Source organism: Odontesthes bonariensis, chromosome 4 (genome assembly GCF_027942865.1).
Source record: "Odontesthes bonariensis isolate fOdoBon6 chromosome 4, fOdoBon6.hap1, whole genome shotgun sequence".
Classification (NCBI taxonomy): Eukaryota; Metazoa; Chordata; class Actinopteri; order Atheriniformes; family Atherinopsidae; genus Odontesthes; species Odontesthes bonariensis.
Window position 1 is genome coordinate 36,286,682 of NC_134509.1, and position 17,922 is coordinate 36,304,603.

Sequence of the window (17,922 nt, forward strand, 5' to 3'; positions counted from 1 at the left end):
AAACACCTATTTCCTTCATATATATCCATTCTAAGAAAGTTCCTTGCATAAACCTTTTTAAATGACCTTGTTTGAGAAAGAAAAACAGGAATAGCCTTACTTTTGCGAGTTAAAGCCAAATTGGTATTTTTGCTATAAAATGAATTCCTTCAGTCAAAACAAGTTCAAACTCCTATTTCCTTCATATATATCCATTCTAAGAAGGTTCCATGCATAAACCTCTTTAAATGACCTTGTTTGAGAAAGAAAAACAGGAATAGCCTTACTTTTGCGAGTTAAAGCCAAATTGGTATTTTTGCTATAAAATGAATTCCTTCAGTGAAACCAAGTTCAAACTAATTTGTCCTTCATATATATATCATTTCTAAGTAGGTTCCATGCATAAACCTCTTTAAATGACCTTGTTTGAGAAAGAAAAACAGGAATAGCCTTCTTTTGCGGAATTAAGACGAAATTCGGATTTTTGCTTATAAACACCAATTCCTTCAGTCAAAACAAGTTCAAACTCCTATTTCCTTCATATATATCCATTCTAAGAAGGTTCCATGCATAAACCTCTTTAAATGACCTTGTTTGAGAAAGAAAAAAAGGAATAGCCTTACTTTTGCGAGTTAAAGCCAAATTGGTATTTTTGCTATAAAATGAATTCCTTCAGTCAAAACAAGTTCAAACACCTATTTCCTTCATATATATCCATTCTAAGAAGGTTCCTTGCATAAACCTCTTTAAATGACCTTGTTTGAGAAAGAAAAAAAGGAATAGCCTTACTTTTGCGAGTTAAAGCCAAATTGGTATTTTTGCTATAAAATGAATTCCTTCAGTCAAAACAAGTTCAAACACCTATTTCCTTCATATATATCCATTCTAAGAAGGTTCCTTAAAAAAACCTCTTTAAATGACCTTGTTTGAGAAAGAAAAACAGGAATAGCCTTACTTTTGCGAGTTAAAGCCAAATTGGTATTTTTGCTATAAAATGAATTCCTTCAGTCAAAACAAGTTCAAACTAATTTGTCCTTCATATATATCAATTCTAAGTAGGTTCCATGCATAAACCTCTTTAAATGACCTTGTTTGAGACAGAAAAACAGGAATAGCCTTCTTTTGCGGAATTAAGACGAAATTCGGATTTTTGCTTACAAACACCAATTCCTTCAGTCAAAAAAAGTTCAAACTCCTATGTCCTTCATATATATCCATTCTAAGAAGGTTCCATGCATAAACCTCTTTAAATGACCTTGTTTGAGATAGAAAAACAGGAATAGCCTTACTTTTGCGAGTTAAAGCCAAATTGGTATTTTTGCTATAAAATGAATTCCTTCAGTCAAAACAAGTTCAAACACCTATTTCCTTCATATATATCCATTCTAAGAAGGTTCCTTGCATAAACCTCTTTAAATGACCTTGTTTGAGAAAGAAAAAAAGGAATAGCCTTACTTTTGCGAGTTAAAGCCAAATTGGTATTTGTGCTATAAAATGAATTCCTTCAGTCAAAACAAGTTCAAACTCCTATTTCCTTCATATATATCCATTCTAAGAAGGTTCCATGCATAAACCTCTTTAAATGACCTTGTTTGAGAAAGAAAAACAGGAATAGCCTTACTTTTTCGAGTTAAAGCCAAATTGGTATTTTTGCTATAAAATGAATTCCTTCAGTCAAACCAAGTTCAAACTAATTTGTCCTTCATATATATCATTTCTAAGTAGGTTCCATGCATAAACCTCTTTAAATGACCTTGTTTGAGAAAGAAAAACAGGAATAGCCTTCTTTTGCGGAATTAAGACGAAATTCGGATTTTTGCTTATAAACACCAATTCCTTCAGTCAAAACAAGTTCAAACTCCTATTTCCTTCAAATATATCCATTCTAAGAAGGTTCCATGCATAAACCTCTTTAAATGACCTTGTTTGAGAAAGAAAAACAGGAATAGCCTTACTTTTGCGAGTTAAAGCCAAATTGGTATTTTTGCTATAAAATGAATTCCTTCAGTCAAAACAAGTTCAAACTAATTTGTCCTTCATATATATCCATTCTAAGAAGGTTCCATGCATAAAACTCTTTAAATGACCTTGTTTGAGAAAGAAAAACAGGAATAGCCTTCTTTTGCGGAATTAAGACGAAATTCGGATTTTTACTTATAAACACCAATTCCTTCAGTCAAAACAAGTTCAAACTCCTATTTCCTTCATATATATCCATTCTAAGAAGGTTCCATGCATAAACCTCTTTAAATGACCTTGTTTGAGAAAGAAAAAAAGGAATAGCCTTACTTTTGCGAGTTAAAGCCAAATTGGTATTTTTGCTATAAAATGAATTCCTTCAGTCAAAACAAGTTCAAACACCTATTTCCTTCATATATATCCATTCTAAGAAGGTTCCTTGCATAAACCTCTTTAAATGACCTTGTTTGAGAAAGAAAAAAAGGAATAGCCTTACTTTTGCGAGTTAAAGCCAAATTGGTATTTGTGCTATAAAATGAATTCCTTCAGTCAAAACAAGTTCAAACTCCTATTTCCTTCATATATATCCATTCTAAGAAGGTTCCATGCATAAACCTCTTTAAATGACCTTGTTTGAGAAAGAAAAACAGGAATAGCCTTACTTTTTCGAGTTAAAGCCAAATTGGTATTTTTGCTATAAAATGAATTCCTTCAGTCAAACCAAGTTCAAACTAATTTGTCCTTCATATATATCCATTCTAAGAAGGTTCCATGCATAAACCTCTTTAAATGACCTTGTTTGAGAAAGAAAAACAGGAATAGCCTTCTTTTGCGGAATTAAGACGAAATTCGGATTTTTGCTTATAAACACCAATTCCTTCAGTCAAAACAAGTTCAAACTCCTATTTCCTTCATATATATCCATTCTAAGAAGGTTCCATGCATAAACCTCTTTAAATGACCTTGTTTGAGAAAGAAAAACAGGAATAGCCTTACTTTTGCGAGTTAAAGCCAAATTGGTATTTTTGCTATAAAATGAATTCCTTCAGTCAAACCAAGTTCATACTAATTTGTCCTTCATATATATCCATTCTAAGAAGGTTCCATGCATCAACCTCTTTAAATGACCTTGTTTGAGAAAGAAAAACAGGAATAGCCTTCTTTTGCGGAATTAAGACGAAATTCGGATTTTTGCTTATAAACACCAATTCCTTCAGTCAAAACAAGTTCAAACTCCTATTTCCTTCATATATATCCATTCTAAGAAGGTTCCATGCATAAACCTCTTTAAATGACCTTGTTTGAGAAAGAAAAACAGGAATAGCCTTACTTTTGCGAGTTAAAGCCAAATTGGTATTTTTGCTATAAAATGAATTCCTTCAGTGAAACCAAGTTCAAACTAATTTGTCCTTCATATATATATCATTTCTAAGTAGGTTCCATGCATAAACCTCTTTAAATGACCTTGTTTGAGAAAGAAAAACAGGAATAGCCTTCTTTTGCGGAATTAAGACGAAATTCGGATTTTTGCTTATAAACACCAATTCCTTCAGTCAAAACAAGTTCAAACTCCTATTTCCTTCATATATATCCATTCTAAGAAGGTTCCATGCATAAACCTCTTTAAATGACCTTGTTTGAGAAAGAAAAAAAGGAATAGCCTTACTTTTGCGAGTTAAAGCCAAATTGGTATTTTTGCTATAAAATGAATTCCTTCAGTCAAAACAAGTTCAAACACCTATTTCCTTCATATATATCCATTCTAAGAAGGTTCCTTGCATAAACCTCTTTAAATGACCTTGTTTGAGAAAGAAAAAAAGGAATAGCCTTACTTTTGCGAGTTAAAGCCAAATTGGTATTTTTGCTATAAAATGAATTCCTTCAGTCAAAACAAGTTCAAACACCTATTTCCTTCATATATATCCATTCTAAGAAGGTTCCTTAAAAAAACCTCTTTAAATGACCTTGTTTGAGAAAGAAAAACAGGAATAGCCTTACTTTTGCGAGTTAAAGCCAAATTGGTATTTTTGCTATAAAATGAATTCCTTCAGTCAAAACAAGTTCAAACTAATTTGTCCTTCATATATATCAATTCTAAGTAGGTTCCATGCATAAACCTCTTTAAATGACCTTGTTTGAGACAGAAAAACAGGAATAGCCTTCTTTTGCGGAATTAAGACGAAATTCGGATTTTTGCTTACAAACACCAATTCCTTCAGTCAAAAAAAGTTCAAACTCCTATGTCCTTCATATATATCCATTCTAAGAAGGTTCCATGCATAAACCTCTTTAAATGACCTTGTTTGAGATAGAAAAACAGGAATAGCCTTACTTTTGCGAGTTAAAGCCAAATTGGTATTTTTGCTATAAAATGAATTCCTTCAGTCAAAACAAGTTCAAACACCTATTTCCTTCATATATATCCATTCTAAGAAAGTTCCTTGCATAAACCTTTTTAAATGACCTTGTTTGAGAAAGAAAAACAGGAATAGCCTTACTTTTGCGAGTTAAAGCCAAATTGGTATTTTTGCTATAAAATGAATTCCTTCAGTCAAAACAAGTTCAAACTCCTATTTCCTTCATATATATCCATTCTAAGAAGGTTCCATGCATAAACCTCTTTAAATGACCTTGTTTGAGAAAGAAAAACAGGAATAGCCTTACTTTTGCGAGTTAAAGCCAAATTGGTATTTTTGCTATAAAATGAATTCCTTCAGTCAAACCAAGTTCAAACTAATTTGTCCTTCATATATATCCATTCTAAGAAGGTTCCATGCATAAACCTCTTTAAATGACCTTGTTTGAGAAAGAAAAACAGGAATAGCCTTCTTTTGCGGAATTAAGACGAAATTCGGATTTTTGCTTATAAACACCAATTCCTTCAGTCAAAACAAGTTCAAACTCCTATTTCCTTCATATATATCCATTCTAAGAAGGTTCCATGCATAAACCTCTTTAAATGACCTTGTTTGAGAAAGAAAAACAGGAATAGCCTTACTTTTGCGAGTTAAAGCCAAATTGGTATTTTTGCTATAAAATGAATTCCTTCAGTCAAACCAAGTTCATACTAATTTGTCCTTCATATATATCCATTCTAAGAAGGTTCCATGCATCAACCTCTTTAAATGACCTTGTTTGAGAAAGAAAAACAGGAATAGCCTTCTTTTGCGGAATTAAGACGAAATTCGGATTTTTGCTTATAAACACCAATTCCTTCAGTCAAAACAAGTTCAAACTCCTATTTCCTTCATATATATCCATTCTAAGAAGGTTCCATGCATAAACCTCTTTAAATGACCTTGTTTGAGAAAGAAAAACAGGAATAGCCTTACTTTTGCGAGTTAAAGCCAAATTGGTATTTTTGCTATAAAATGAATTCCTTCAGTCAAACCAAGTTCAAACTAATTTGTCCTTCATATATATCCATTCTAAGAAGGTTCCATGCATAAAACTCTTTAAATGACCTTGTTTGAGAAAGAAAAACAGGAATAGCCTTACTTTGCGGAATTAAGACGAAATTCGGATTTTTGCTTATAAACACTAATTCCTTCAGTCAAAACAAGTTCAAACTCCTATGTCCTTCATATATATCCATTCTAAGAAGGTTCCATGCATAAACCTCTTTAAATGACCTTGTTTGAGAAAGAAAAACAGGAATAGCCTTCTTTTGCGGAATTAAGACGAAATTCGGATTTTTGCTTATAAACACATATTCATTCAGTCAAAACAAGTTCAAACTCCTATTTCCTTCATATATATCCATTCTAAGAAGGTTCCATGCATAAACCTCTTTAAATGACCTTGTTTGAGAAAGAAAAACAGGAATAGCCTTACTTTTGCGAGTTAAAGCCAAATTGGTATTTTTGCTATAAAATGAATTCCTTCAGTCAAAACAAGTTCAAACTCCTATTTCCGTCATATATATCCATTCTAAGAAGGTTCCATGCATAAACCTCTTTAAATGACCTTGTTTGAGAAAGAAAAACAGGAATAGCCTTACTTTTGCGAGTTAAAGCCAAATTGGTATTTTTGCTATAAAATGAATTCCTTCAGTCAAAACAAGTTCAAACTAATTTGTCCTTCATATATATCATTTCTAAGTAGGTTCCATGCATAAACCTCTTTAAATGACCTTGTTTGAGAAAGAAAAACAGGAATAGCCTTCTTTTGCGGAATTAAGACGAAATTCGGATTTTTGCTTACAAACACCAATTCCTTCAGTCAAAAAAAGTTCAAACTCCTATGTCCTTCATATATATCCATTCTAAGAAGGTTCCATGCATAAACCTCTTTAAATGACCTTGTTTGAGATAGAAAAACAGGAATAGCCTTACTTTTGCGAGTTAAAGCCAAATTGGTATTTTTGCTATAAAATGAATTCCTTCAGTCAAAACAAGTTCAAACACCTATTTCCTTCATATATATCCATTCTAAGAAAGTTCCTTGCATAAACCTTTTTAAATGACCTTGTTTGAGAAAGAAAAACAGGAATAGCCTTACTTTTGCGAGTTAAAGCCAAATTGGTATTTTTGCTATAAAATGAATTCCTTCAGTCAAAACAAGTTCAAACTCCTATTTCCTTCATATATATCCATTCTAAGAAGGTTCCATGCATAAACCTCTTTAAATGACCTTGTTTGAGAAAGAAAAACAGGAATAGCCTTACTTTTGCGAGTTAAAGCCAAATTGGTATTTTTGCTATAAAATGAATTCCTTCAGTCAAACCAAGTTCAAACTAATTTGTCCTTCATATATATCCATTCTAAGAAGGTTCCATGCATAAACCTCTTTAAATGACCTTGTTTGAGAAAGAAAAACAGGAATAGCCTTCTTTTGCGGAATTAAGACGAAATTCGGATTTTTGCTTATAAACACCAATTCCTTCAGTCAAAACAAGTTCAAACTCCTATTTCCTTCATATATATCCATTCTAAGAAGGTTCCATGCATAAACCTCTTTAAATGACCTTGTTTGAGAAAGAAAAACAGGAATAGCCTTACTTTTGCGAGTTAAAGCCAAATTGGTATTTTTGCTATAAAATGAATTCCTTCAGTCAAACCAAGTTCATACTAATTTGTCCTTCATATATATCCATTCTAAGAAGGTTCCATGCATCAACCTCTTTAAATGACCTTGTTTGAGAAAGAAAAACAGGAATAGCCTTCTTTTGCGGAATTAAGACGAAATTCGGATTTTTGCTTATAAACACCAATTCCTTCAGTCAAAACAAGTTCAAACTCCTATTTCCTTCATATATATCCATTCTAAGAAGGTTCCATGCATAAACCTCTTTAAATGACCTTGTTTGAGAAAGAAAAACAGGAATAGCCTTACTTTTGCGAGTTAAAGCCAAATTGGTATTTTTGCTATAAAATGAATTCCTTCAGTCAAACCAAGTTCAAACTAATTTGTCCTTCATATATATCCATTCTAAGAAGGTTCCATGCATAAAACTCTTTAAATGACCTTGTTTGAGAAAGAAAAACAGGAATAGCCTTACTTTGCGGAATTAAGACGAAATTCGGATTTTTGCTTATAAACACTAATTCCTTCAGTCAAAACAAGTTCAAACTCCTATGTCCTTCATATATATCCATTCTAAGAAGGTTCCATGCATAAACCTCTTTAAATGACCTTGTTTGAGAAAGAAAAACAGGAATAGCCTTCTTTTGCGGAATTAAGACGAAATTCGGATTTTTGCTTATAAACACATATTCATTCAGTCAAAACAAGTTCAAACTCCTATTTCCTTCATATATATCCATTCTAAGAAGGTTCCATGCATAAACCTCTTTAAATGACCTTGTTTGAGAAAGAAAAACAGGAATAGCCTTACTTTTGCGAGTTAAAGCCAAATTGGTATTTTTGCTATAAAATGAATTCCTTCAGTCAAAACAAGTTCAAACTCCTATTTCCGTCATATATATCCATTCTAAGAAGGTTCCATGCATAAACCTCTTTAAATGACCTTGTTTGAGAAAGAAAAACAGGAATAGCCTTACTTTTGCGAGTTAAAGCCAAATTGGTATTTTTGCTATAAAATGAATTCCTTCAGTCAAAACAAGTTCAAACTAATTTGTCCTTCATATATATCATTTCTAAGTAGGTTCCATGCATAAACCTCTTTAAATGACCTTGTTTGAGAAAGAAAAACAGGAATAGCCTTCTTTTGCGGAATTAAGACGAAATTCGGATTTTTGCTTATAAACACTAATTCCTTCAGTCAAAACAAGTTCAAACTCCTATGTCCTTCATATATATCCATTCTAAGAAGGTTCCATGCATAAACCTCTTTAAATGACCTTGTTTGAGAAAGAAAAACAGGAATAGCCTTCTTTTGCGGAATTAAGACGAAATTCGGATTTTTACTTATAAACACCAATTCCTTCAGTCAAAACAAGTTCAAACTCCTATTTCCTTCATATATATCCATTCTAAGAAGGTTCCATGCATAAACCTGTTTAAATGACCTTGTTTGAGAAAGAAAAAAAGGAATAGCCTTACTTTTGCGAGTTAAAGCCAAATTGGTATTTTTGCTATAAAATGAATTCCTTCAATCAAAACAAGTTCAAACTCCTATTTCCTTCATATATATCCATTCTAAGAAGGTTCCTTGCATAAACCTCTTTAAATGACCTTGTTTGAGAAAGAAAAAAAGGAATAGCCTTACTTTTGCGAGTTAAAGCCAAATTGGTATTTTTGCTATAAAATGAATTCCTTCAGTGAAACCAAGTTCAAACTAATTTGTCCTTCATATATATCATTTCTAAGTAGGTTCCATGCATAAACCTCTTTAAATGACCTTGTTTGAGAAAGAAAAACAGGAATAGCCTTCTTTTGCGGAATTAAGACGAAATTCGGATTTTTGCTTATAAACACTAATTGCTTCAGTCAAAACAAGTTCAAACTCCTATGTCCTTCATATATATCCATTCTAAGAAGGTTCCATGCATAAACCTCTTTAAATGACCTTGTTTGAGAAAGAAAAACAGGAATAGCCTTCTTTTGCGGAATTAAGACGAAATTCGGATTTTTACTTATAAACACCAATTCCTTCAGTCAAAACAAGTTCAAACTCCTATTTCCTTCATATATATCCATTCTAAGAAGGTTCCATGCATAAACCTCTTTAAATGACCTTGTTTGAGACAGAAAAAAAGGAATAGCCTTACTTTTGCGAGTTAAAGCCAAATTGGTATTTTTGCTATAAAATGAATTCCTTCAGTCAAAACAAGTTCAAACACCTATTTCCTTCATATATATCCATTCTAAGAAGGTTCCTTGCATAAACCTCTTTAAATGACCTTGTTTGAGAAAGAAAAAAAGGAATAGCCTTACTTTTGCGAGTTAAAGCCAAATTGGTATTTTTGCTATAAAATGAATTCCTTCAGTCAAAACAAGTTCAAACACCTATTTCCTTCATATATATCCATTCTAAGAAGGTTCCTTGCATAAACCTCTTTAAATGACCTTGTTTGAGAAAGAAAAACAGGAATAGCCTTACTTTTGCGAGTTAAAGCCAAATTGGTATTTTTGCTATAAAATGAATTCCTTCAGTCAAAACAAGTTCAAACTAATTTGTCCTTCATATATATCAATTCTAAGTAGGTTCCATGCATAAACCTCTTTAAATGACCTTGTTTGAGAAAGAAAAACAGGAATAGCCTTCTTTTGCGGAATTAAGACGAAATTCGGATTTTTGCTTACAAACACCAATTCCTTCAGTCAAAAAAAGTTCAAACTCCTATGTCCTTCATATATATCCATTCTAAGAAGGTTCCATGCATAAACCTCTTTAAATGACCTTGTTTGAGAAAGAAAAACAGGAATAGCCTTACTTTTGCGAGTTAAAGCCAAATTGGTATTTTTGCTATAAAATGAATTCCTTCAGTCAAACCAAGTTCAAACTAATTTGTCCTTCATAAATATCATTTCTAAGTAGGTTCCATGCATAAACCTCTTTAAATGACCTTGTTTGAGAAAGAAAAACAGGAATAGCCTTACTTTTGCTAGTTAAAGCCAAATAGGTATTTTTGCTATAAAATGAATTCCTTCAGTGAAACCAAGTTCAAACTTATTTGTCCTTCATATATATCATTTCTAAGTAGGTTCCATGCATAAACCTCTTTAAATGACCTTGTTTGAGAAAGAAAAACAGGAATAGCCTTCTTTTGCGGAACTAAGACGAAATTCGGATTTTTGCTTATAAACACCAATTCCTTCAGTCAAAACAAGTTCAAACTCCTATTTCCTTCATATATATCCATTCTAAGAAGGTTCCATGCATAAACCTCTTAAAATGACCTTGTTTGAGAAAGAAAAAAAGGAATAGCCTTACTTTTGCGAGTTAAAGCCAAATTGGTATTTTTGCTATAAAATGAATTCCTTCAGTCAAAACAAGTTCAAACACCTATTTCCTTCATATATATCCATTCTAAGAAAGTTCCTTGCATAAACCTCTTTAAATGACCTTGCTTGAGAAAGAAAAACAGGAATAGCCTTACTTTTGCGAGTTAAAGCCAAATTGGTATTTTTGCTATAAAATGAATTCCTTCAGTCAAAACAAGTTCAAACTCCTATTTCCTTCATATATATCCATTCTAAGAAGGTTCCATGCATAAACCTCTTTAAATGACCTTGTTTGAGAAAGAAAAACAGGAATAGCCTTACTTTTGCGAGTTAAAGCCAAATTGGTATTTTTGCTATAAAATGAATTCCTTCAGTCAAACCAAGTTCATACTAATTTGTCCTTCATATATATCCATTCTAAGAAGGTTCCATGCATAAACCTCTTTAAATGACCTTGTTTGAGAAAGAAAAACAGGAATAGCCTTCTTTTGCGGAATTAAGACGAAATTCGGATTTTTGCTTATAAACACCAATTCCTTCAGTCAAAACAAGTTCAAACTCCTATTTCCTTCATATATATCCATTCTAAGAAGGTTCCATGCATAAACCTCTTTAAATGACCTTGTTTGAGAAAGAAAAACAGGAATAGCCTTACTTTTGCGAGTTAAAGCCAAATTGGTATTTTTTGCTATAAAATGAATTCCTTCAGTCAAACCAAGTTCAAACTAATTTGTCCTTCATATATATCCATTCTAAGAAGGTTCCATGCATAAACCTCTTTAAATGACCTTGTTTGAGAAAGAAAAACAGGAATATCCTTACTTTTGCGGAATTAAGACGAAATTGGTATTTTTGCTTATAAACACCAATTCCTTCAGTCAAAACAAGTTTAAACTCCTATTTCCTTCATATATATCCATTCTAAGAAGGTTCCATGCATAAACCTCTTTAAATGACCTTGTTTGAGAAAAAAAAACAGGAATAGCCTTACTTTTGCGAGTTAAAGCCAAATTGGTATTTTTGCTATAAAATGAATTCCTTCAGTCAAAACAAGTTCAAACTAATTTGTCCTTCATATATATCATTTCTAAGTAGGTTCCATGCATAAACCTCTTTAAATGACCTTGTTTGAGAAAGAAAAACAGGAATATACTTCTTTTGCGGAATTAAGACGAAATTCGGATTTTTGCTTATAAACACTAATTCCTTCAGTCAAAACAAGTTCAAACTCCTATGTCCTTCATATATATCCATTCTAAGAAGGTTCCATGCATAAACCTCTTTAAATGACCTTGTTTGAGAAAGAAAAACAGGAATAGCCTTCTTTTGCGGAATTAAGACGAAATTCGGATTTTTGCTTATAAACACCAATTCCTTCAGTCAAAACAAGTTCAAACTCCTATTTCCTTCATATATATCCATTCTAAGAAGGTTCCATGCATAAACCTCTTTAAATGACCTTGTTTGAGAAAGAAAAAAAGGAATAGCCTTACTTTTGCGAGTTAAAGCCAAATTGGTATTTTTGCTATAAAATGAATTCCTTCAATCAAAACAAGTTCAAACTCCTATTTCCTTCATATATATCCATTCTAAGAAGGTTCCTTGCATAAACCTCTTTAAATGACCTTGTTTGAGAAAGAAAAACAGGAATAGCCTCACTTTTGCGAGTTAAAGCCAAATTGGTATTTTTGCTATAAAATGAATTCCTTCAGTGAAACCAAGTTCAAACTAATTTGTCCTTCATATATATCATTTCTAAGTAGGTTCCATGCATAAACCTCTTTAAATGACCTTGTTTGAGAAAGAAAAACAGGAATAGCCTTCTTTTGCGGAATTAAGACGAAATTCGGATTTTTGCTTATAAACACCAATTCCTTCAGTCAAAACAAGTTCAAACTCCTATTTCCTTCATATATATCCATTCTAAGAAGGTTCCATGCATAAACCTCTTTAAATGACCTTGTTTGAGACAGAAAAAAAGGAATAGCCTTACTTTTGCGAGTTAAAGCTAAATTGGTATTTTTGCTATAAAATGAATTCCTTCAGTCAAAACAAGTTCAAACACCTATTTCCTTCATATATATCCATTCTAAGAAGGTTCCTTGCATAAACCTCTTTAAATGACCTTGTTTGAGAAAGAAAAACAGGAATAGCCTTACTTTTGCGAGTTAAAGCCAAATTGGTATTTTTGCTATAAAATGAATTCCTTCAGTCAAAACAAGTTCAAACTAATTTGTCCTTCATATATATCAATTCTAAGTAGGTTCCATGCATAAACCTCTTTAAATGACCTTGTTTGAGAAAGAAAAACAGGAATAGCCTTCTTTTGCGGAATTAAGACGAAATTCGGATTTTTGCTTATAAACACCAATTCCTTCAGTCAAAACAAGTTCAAACTCCTATGTCCTTCATATATATCCATTCTAAGAAGGTTCCATGCATAAACCTCTTTAAATGACCTTGTTTGAGAAAGAAAAAAAGGAATAGCCTTGCTTTTGCGAGTTAAAACCAAATTGGTATTTTTGCTATAAAATGAATTCCTTCAGTCACAACAAGTTCAAACACCTATTTCCTTCATATATATCCATTCTAAGAAGGTTCCATGCATAAACCTCTTTAAATGACCTTGTTTGAGAAAGAAAAACAGGAATAGCCTTCTTTTGCGGAATTAAGACGAAATTCGGATTTTTACTTATAAACACCAATTCCTTCAGTCAAAACAAGTTCAAACTCCTATTTCCTTCATATATATCCATTCTAAGAAGGTTCCATGCATAAACCTCTTTAAATGACCTTGTTTGAGAAAGAAAAACAGGAATAGCCTTCTTTTGCGGAATTAAGACGAAATTCGGATTTTTGCTTATAAACACCAATTCCTTCAGTCAAAACAAGTTCAAACTCCTATTTCCTTCATATATATCCATTCTAAGAAGGTTCCATGCATAAACCTCTTTAAATGACCTTGTTTGAGAAAGAAAAAAAGGAATAGCCTTACTTTTGCGAGTTAAAGCCAAATTGGTATTTTTGCTATAAAATGAATTCCTTCAATCAAAACAAGTTCAAACTCCTATTTCCTTCATATATATCCATTCTAAGAAGGTTCCTTGCATAAACCTCTTTAAATGACCTTGTTTGAGAAAGAAAAACAGGAATAGCCTCACTTTTGCGAGTTAAAGCCAAATTGGTATTTTTGCTATAAAATGAATTCCTTCAGTGAAACCAAGTTCAAACTAATTTGTCCTTCATATATATCATTTCTAAGTAGGTTCCATGCATAAACCTCTTTAAATGACCTTGTTTGAGAAAGAAAAACAGGAATAGCCTTCTTTTGCGGAATTAAGACGAAATTCGGATTTTTGCTTATAAACACCAATTCCTTCAGTCAAAACAAGTTCAAACTCCTATTTCCTTCATATATATCCATTCTAAGAAGGTTCCATGCATAAACCTCTTTAAATGACCTTGTTTGAGACAGAAAAAAAGGAATAGCCTTACTTTTGCGAGTTAAAGCTAAATTGGTATTTTTGCTATAAAATGAATTCCTTCAGTCAAAACAAGTTCAAACACCTATTTCCTTCATATATATCCATTCTAAGAAGGTTCCTTGCATAAACCTCTTTAAATGACCTTGTTTGAGAAAGAAAAACAGGAATAGCCTTACTTTTGCGAGTTAAAGCCAAATTGGTATTTTTGCTATAAAATGAATTCCTTCAGTCAAAACAAGTTCAAACTAATTTGTCCTTCATATATATCAATTCTAAGTAGGTTCCATGCATAAACCTCTTTAAATGACCTTGTTTGAGAAAGAAAAACAGGAATAGCCTTCTTTTGCGGAATTAAGACGAAATTCGGATTTTTGCTTATAAACACCAATTCCTTCAGTCAAAACAAGTTCAAACTCCTATGTCCTTCATATATATCCATTCTAAGAAGGTTCCATGCATAAACCTCTTTAAATGACCTTGTTTGAGAAAGAAAAAAAGGAATAGCCTTGCTTTTGCGAGTTAAAACCAAATTGGTATTTTTGCTATAAAATGAATTCCTTCAGTCACAACAAGTTCAAACACCTATTTCCTTCATATATATCCATTCTAAGAAGGTTCCATGCATAAACCTCTTTAAATGACCTTGTTTGAGAAAGAAAAACAGGAATAGCCTTCTTTTGCGGAATTAAGACGAAATTCGGATTTTTACTTATAAACACCAATTCCTTCAGTCAAAACAAGTTCAAACTCCTATTTCCTTCATATATATCCATTCTAAGAAGGTTCCATGCATAAACCTCTTTAAATGACCTTGTTTGAGAAAGAAAAAAAGGAATAGCCTTACTTTTGCGAGTTAAAGCCAAATTGGTATTTTTGCTATAAAATGAATTCCTTCAATCAAAACAAGTTCAAACTCCTATTTCCTTCATATATATCCATTCTAAGAAGGTTCCTTGCATAAACCTCTTTAAATGACCTTGTTTGAGAAAGAAAAACAGGAATAGCCTCACTTTTGCGAGTTAAAGCCAAATTGGTATTTTTGCTATAAAATGAATTCCTTCAGTGAAACCAAGTTCAAACTAATTTGTCCTTCATATATATCATTTCTAAGTAGGTTCCATGCATAAACCTCTTTAAATGACCTTGTTTGAGAAAGAAAAACAGGAATAGCCTTCTTTTGCGGAATTAAGACGAAATTCGGATTTTTGCTTATAAACACCAATTCCTTCAGTCAAAACAAGTTCAAACTCCTATTTCCTTCATATATATCCATTCTAAGAAGGTTCCATGCATAAACCTCTTTAAATGACCTTGTTTGAGACAGAAAAAAAGGAATAGCCTTACTTTTGCGAGTTAAAGCCAAATTGGTATTTTTGCTATAAAATGAATTCCTTCAGTCAAAACAAGTTCAAACACCTATTTCCTTCATATATATCCATTCTAAGAAGGTTCCTTGCATAAACCTCTTTAAATGACCTTGTTTGAGAAAGAAAAACAGGAATAGCCTTACTTTTGCGAGTTAAAGCCAAATTGGTATTTTTGCTATAAAATGAATTCCTTCAGTCAAAACAAGTTCAAACTAATTTGTCCTTCATATATATAAATTCTAAGTAGGTTCCATGCATAAACCTCTTTAAATGACCTTGTTTGAGAAAGAAAAACAGGAATAGCCTTCTTTTGCGGAATTAAGACGAAATTCGGATTTTTGCTTATAAACACCAATTCCTTCAGTCAAAACAAGTTCAAACTCCTATGTCCTTCATATATATCCATTCTAAGAAGGTTCCATGCATAAACCTCTTTAAATGACCTTGTTTGAGAAAGAAAAAAAGGAATAGCCTTACTTTTGCGAGTTAAAACCAAATTGGTATTTTTGCTATAAAATGAATTCCTTCAGTCACAACAAGTTCAAACACCTATTTCCTTCATATATATCCATTCTAAGAAGGTTCCTTGCATAAACCTCTTTAAATGACCTTGTTTGAGAAAGAAAAACAGGAATAGCCTTACTTTTGCGATTTAAAGCCAAATTGGTATTTTTGCTATAAAATGAATTCCTTCAGTCAAAACAAGTTCAAACTCCTATTTCCTTCATATATATCCATTCTAAGAAGGTTCCATGCATAAACCTCTTTAAATGACCTTTTTTGAGAAAGAAAAACAGGAATAGCCTTACTTTTGCGAATTAAAGCCAAATTGGTATTTTTGCTATAAAATGAATTCCTTCAGTCAAACCAAGTTCAAACTAATTTGTCCTTCATATATATCCATTCTAAGAAGGTTCCATGCATAAACCTCTTTAAATGACCTTGTTTGAGAAAGAAAAAAAGGAATAGCCTTACTTTTGCGAGTTAAAGCCAAATTGGTATTTTTGCTATAAAATGAATTCCTTCAGTCACAACAAGTTCAAACTAATTTGTCCTTCATATATATCCATTCTAAGAAGGTTCCTTGCATAAACCTCTTTAAATGACCTTGTTTGAGAAAGAAAAACAGGAATAGCCTTACTTTTGCGGAATTAAGACGAAATTGGTATTTTTGCTTATAAACACCAATTCCTTCAGTCAAAACAAGTTTAAACTCCTATTTCCTTCATATATATCCATTCTAAGAAGGTTCCATGCATAAACCTCTTTAAATGACCTTGTTTGAGAAAGAAAAACAGGAATAGCCTTACTTTTGCGAGTTAAAGCCAAATTGGTATTTTTGCTATAAAATGAATTCCTTCAGTCAAAACAAGTTCAAACTAATTTGTCCTTAATATATATCAATTCTAAGAAGGTTCCATGCATAAACCTCTTTAAATGACCTTGTTTGAGAAAGAAAAACAGGAATAGCCTTACTTTTGCGAGTTAAAGCCAAATTGGTATTTTTGCTATAAAATGAATTTCTTTAGTCAAAACAAGTTCAAACTAATTTGTCCTTCATATATATCAATTCTAAGTAGGTTCCATGCATAAACCTCTTTCAATGACCTTGTTTGAGAAAGAAAAACAGGAGTAGCCTTCTTTTGCGGAATTAAGACGAAATTCGGATTTTTGCTTATAAACACCAATTCCTTCAGTCAAAACAAGTTCAAACTCCTATTTCCTTCATATATATCCATTCTAAGAAGGTTCCATGCATAAACCTCTTTAAATGACCTTGTTTGAGAAAGAAAAACAGGAATAGCCTTCTTTTGCGGAATTAAGACGAAATTCGGATTTTTGCTTATAAACACCAATTCCTTCAGTCAAAACAAGTTCAAACTCCTATTTCCTTCATATATATCCATTCTAAGAAAGTTCCATGCATAAACCTCTTTAAATGACCTTGTTTGAGAAAGAAAAACAGGAATAGCCTTACTTTTGCGAGTTAAAGCCAAATTGGTATTTTTGCTATAAAATGAATTCCTTCAGTCAAAACAAGTTCAAACTCCTATTTCCTTCATATATATCCATTCTAAGAAGGTTCCATGCATAAACCTCTTTAAATGACCTTGTTTGAGAAAGAAAAACAGGAATAGCCTTACTTTTGCGAGTTAAAGCCAAATTGGTATTTTTGCTATAAAATGAATTCCTTCAGTCAAACCAAGTTCATACTAATTTGTCCTTCATATATATCCATTCTAAGAAGGTTCCATGCATAAACCTCTTTAAATGACCTTGTTTGAGAAAGAAAAACAGGAATAGCCTTCTTTTGCGGAATTAAGACGAAATTCGGATTTTTGCTTATAAACACTAATTCCTTCAGTCAAAACAAGTTCAAACTCCTATGTCCTTCATATATATCCATTCTAAGAAGGTTCCATGCATAAACCTCTTTAAATGACCTTGTTTGAGAAAGAAAAACAGGAATAGCCTTCTTTTGCGGAATTAAGACGAAATTCGGATTTTTACTTATAAACACCAATTCCTTCAGTCAAAACAAGTTCAAACTCCTATTTCCTTCATATATATCCATTCTAAGAAGGTTCCATGCATAAACCTCTTTAAATGACCTTGTTTGAGAAAGAAAAAAAGGAATAGCCTTACTTTTGCGAGTTAAAGCCAAATTGGTATTTTTGCTATAAAATGAATTCCTTCAATCAAAACAAGTTCAAACTCCTATTTCCTTCATATATATCCATTCTAAGAAGGTTCCTTGCATAAACCTCTTTAAATGACCTTGT